The sequence below is a fragment of the Schistocerca gregaria genome, chromosome 7, assembly GCF_023897955.1.
Source record: "Schistocerca gregaria isolate iqSchGreg1 chromosome 7, iqSchGreg1.2, whole genome shotgun sequence".
Taxonomy (NCBI): domain Eukaryota; kingdom Metazoa; phylum Arthropoda; class Insecta; order Orthoptera; family Acrididae; genus Schistocerca; species Schistocerca gregaria.
This window is the reverse complement of record NC_064926.1, coordinates 190,926,255-190,930,864: the sequence shown is the minus strand read 5'-3', so window position 1 is coordinate 190,930,864 and position 4,610 is coordinate 190,926,255. Positions and strand designations below refer to the sequence as shown.

Genomic DNA, 4,610 nt, shown 5'->3' with positions numbered 1-4,610 from the left:
ACCGCTACCCTTCGTCAGATTTCGACCAATGTATCTGCAGATGAGCGCGTATTAGTGGTTAATCCTAACCAGACGTACGCAAACATCCCAATACCCACATCCTGCGACACCTCACTTTAGTGAATACTAACCCTTATGCAGAGATGGCAGTAGACCTTTTGTGTTGGCCATCATGCCGATGTGGGCGTGGAGGGGCTCCACCTCTTTCTTTTTTAGTTTACGGACCCGGAATAGCAGACTGAACGTAATTTGCATCATATTGCATTTATATGTAATCAAAACTTAAAACGCGTTTTTCTCGAATTGACTTTTTTATCACGCGGAATGGTAAATTCAAATCTACTGAACCGATTGGCATGATTCTTTGTTTCCGACGAAGCTAACTAAATTGTCTAAGAGCTATAACACTTTTAATCCGATAAAAAAAGCACTCCGTCTTGAGGCCACGTGTGGCCTACCGGGACCATCCGACCGCCGTGTCATCCTCAGTTGAGGATGCGGATACGAGGGGCGTGGGGTCAGCACACCGCTCTCCCGGTCATTCTGATGGTATTCTTGACCGAAGCCGCTACTATTCAGTCGAGTAGCTCCTCAATTGCCATCACGAGGCTGAGTACACCTCGAAAAATGGCAACAGCGCATGGCGGCTGGATGGTCACCCATCCAAGTGCCGACCACGTCCAACAGCGCTTAACTTCGGTGATCTCACGGGAACCGGTGTATCCACTGCGGCAAGTCCGTTGCCATTTTATTACGATACATCAGCTATAAATATTTACACATGGCCGACGAAGTCGAAAAATCGATGAGAAAACCTTACTTTTCTTCAAATGGCCGCCATTTTGTTTCCTATGGTCCAAATAACTTAAGCGAGGTACAACTTCTAAAGAAACTTATATATTTCGCTAACGTCAACTCAATTTTGATTTCAAACGAGCCGGCTGACCTGTGCCATACCGCGCGTGGAGGTCTACATCGAAATTTTGTTTCGTTCCGACTGCACTTCGACATTTCCGGTCGAAAATATTCCAGTTTGTATAGAATATATCAATAAACATTTTGACCAAAACTGACACTGATATCTATAACACATCAAGAGAAAAAAATCTCAAAGAACATGACTTTTTCGGGCCAAAGATAGCAAACCTCCCCTTAACTGTAATGTCTGACTTTGTTGACGCAGTCACGACCACACCTCTGCTTTCACAGCTTCACCGCTACCCCGCCGGTGTGGCCGAGCGGTTCTAGGTACTTCAGTCTGGAACCGCGCGACAGCTACGGTCGCAGGTTCGAATCCTGCCTTGGGCATGGGTATTTGTGATGTCCTTAGGTTAGTTAGGTTTCAGTAATTCTAAGTTCTAGGGGACTGATGACCTCATATGTTAAGTCCCATAGTGCTCAGAGCCATTTGAACCATTTCACCGCTACCAGAGCGAAATCCTCGAAGGTGTTCTTGAAATTTTGGAATCGGATGAAAATCGGATGGGGACAAGTTGGGACTGCATGTAGGATGACCAGTAAAAGTGAATCCCAAGGTGTCAGATTGTTGCTCGTGTGTTGTCTGGCACTATCATGTTGGAGGAGAGGGTGATCCATTTATCGAAGAACTCTTCGAATTCGAAATTCGATTACAGCGCGCTGTTTCTCACGCACCACCATAGTTACTTCTCTCACCGCCGTGTTACACACGACAATTTGGATCCCTTAATTGACAGATGGTTGCAACTTGCGTCAGTGAAGCACGAAGTAGACCGAGTAATACCCATGACTTGTAGTACGAGGGTGAGCCAAATGAAACACTTAATTTAAAAAAATATTTTTTTTTATTCTGCAGAAGTTGTACAAAGCTGTATCATTTTTCAACATAACCAAAGCTCAATGCAAGTTCTCCAGCGCTGAAAAAGTGCATAAATTCCTTTAGAAAAAAGATGGTTTGGTAGTCCGCGCAACCACTCATGCACCGCGTGGCGTATCTCTTCATCAGAACGGAAATTCTTGCCTCCCGTTGCGTCTCTGAGTGGACCAAACTTATGGACAATCACTTGGGGGAAGGTCTGGTGAGTATGGTGGATAAGGAAGACATACAAAATGAAGATCTGTGATTGTTGCAACTGTTGTACGGGCAGTGTGGGGCCTTGCATTGTCATGTTGCAAAAGGACACCTGCTGACAGCAATCCACGTCGCTTTGATTTGATTGCAGGCCGCAGCTGTTTTAGGAGCTCTGTGTATGATGCTCTGGTGACAGTAGTCCCTCTATGCATGTAATGCTCCAAAATGACGCCTTTTTCGTCCCAAAAGAGTCAGCATAACCTTCCCTCCTGGTCGTTCTGTTGGAAACTTCTTTGGTTTTGGTGACGAGGAATGGCGCCATTCATTGCTCGCCCACTTCGTTTACGGTTGGGGGAAGTTAACCCAGGTTTCGTCCTCAGTAATGATTCTTGCAAGGAAGCCATCGCCTTCTCGTTCAAAGTGCCGAAGAAGTTATTCACAAGCATCAACACTTCGCTCTCTAATTTCAGGAGTCAGCTGCCGTGGCACCCATCCTGCAGACGCTTTGTGAAAATCATGCACATTGTGGTGTGCTGACCCATTACTAATCTGTAAACGTGCTGCCATGTCATACATTGTCACTCGGCCGTTTTCCTTCACTATGGCTTCAACTGCTGCAATGTTCTGTGGAGTCACAACTCGTTGTGCCTGACCTTGGTTCAAATGGCTCTGATCACTATGGGACTTAACTGCTGAGGTCATCAGTTCCCTAGAATTTAGAACTACTTAAACCTAACTAACCTAAGGACATCACACACATCCATGCTTGAGGTAGGATTCGAACCTGCGACTGTAGCGGTCGCGTGGTTCAAGACTGTAGCGCCTAGAAACGCTCGGCCACTCTGGCTGACCTGGACGAGGAGTATCTTCCACTGAAGTCACACCATTTGCGAACTTTCTACTCCATTCGTAGACTTGCTGGTGTGACAAACATGCATCACCGTACTGAACCTTCATTCGTCGATAAATTTCAATAGTTTTCACACCTTCACTACGCAAAAACCGAATAACAGAACGCTGTTCTTCACTGGTGCAAGTTGCAAGTAGGGCATCCATCTTTACACTGATACTACGATGGTATGTGTGCATCTGCACTATGTTGCTAACTACAGGCCATTCTGCACGCTGTTTTTAGCATGCTTACCAACTTACAGGATAACGGCACGAAATTTCGATTTGTTATTACAAATTTAAGGTTTTCATTTGACTCACCCTCGCACCTCAATCAATATTGAGAACAGATTAAGAAATTCGAAGGCATAACTTTTGAGCATACTCTAGTACATAGAATCAAAATTTACGCTTTTCCTGCATGTGAGTGCGATCCTGAGTGGAAGTTGGTGTAAACGAGATATTGTTTTCGTGTCCAAAATTTGCCTGTGAAAGATGACAATTCTTGAAGGCATTGATGAACATTGGATACCAATCATCTGTAGTTCAAGGGTATTCATACTTTCATTTTTCTCTATCGCTTACTATTAAATTTAAAAAATACTGTGGATTCAAACACAAAGTTGTATTGACTTGTAATGCTATCTGGTAAAATTTTTCTGCAGAAAAAATCGCATGAGTTTAAGCTTCTACATTTGAAAATATGCTTCCTGTATTCTTATGGTACAGTCAAGTAAACAATGTGTGCGTATCTGTTAGACGTCTAAGTAGAGTAGCTACTTTGGAGACCAAATAAAGAGATGTCAAATGTACACTGAAGACCTAAAAAACTGGTGCACCTGCTTAATATCGTGTAGGGCCCGTGCGAGCACGAACTAGTGCTGCAAAACGACTTGGCATCGACTCGATTAATGTCTGAAGTGGTGCTGGAGGGAATTGACACCTTGGATACTGCAGGGCTATCCGAAAACCAGGGTGGAATCTCGTCTGTACAGCACGTTGCCAGGCATCCCAGATGTGCTCAATAATGTTCATGTCTGTGGAGTTGGGTGGCCAGCACAGGTATTTAAACTCAGAAGAGTGTTACCCGAGCCACTCTGTAGCAGTTCTGGACGTCTGAGGTGTCGCATTGTCTTGCTGGAATTTGCCCAAGTCCGTTGGAATGCCGCATGAATGGATGCAGGTGATCAGGCAGTATGCTTATGCACGTGTCACCTGTCAGAGTTGTATCTAGATGTATCAGGGTTCCCACATCACTTCAACTACATACGCTCCACACCATTACAGAGCCTTGACCAGCTTGAACAGTCCCCTGTTGACATGCTAGGCCCATGAATTCATGAGTTTTTCTCCATATCCGTTACACGTCTATCCGCTCGATACAATTTGAAAAGATACTCGTACGACCAGGCAACATGTTTCCAATCATCAAGAGTCCAATGTTGGTGTTGACGGGGCCAGGCGAGGAGTAAACCTTTGTGTCGTGCAGTCATAAAGGATACACGAGTGGGCCTTCGGCTCCGAAAGGCCGTATCGATTATGTTTGGTTGAATGGTTCGCACGCTGACACTTGTCGATGGCACCGCATTGAAATCTGCAGCGATTTGCGCTTTTGTCACTTTGAACGATTTTCTTCAGTCATCCGTGGTCTCGTTCTTGCAGGATCGAT

General features: G+C 45.0%; 1 pseudogene; it reads right to left on the bottom strand.

The window, feature by feature from the left end:
• Positions 1-628: 628 nt before the first annotated feature.
• On the bottom strand, positions 629-745 carry LOC126282650 (5S ribosomal RNA; annotated as a pseudogene).
• Positions 746-4,610: the final 3,865 nt, after the last annotated feature.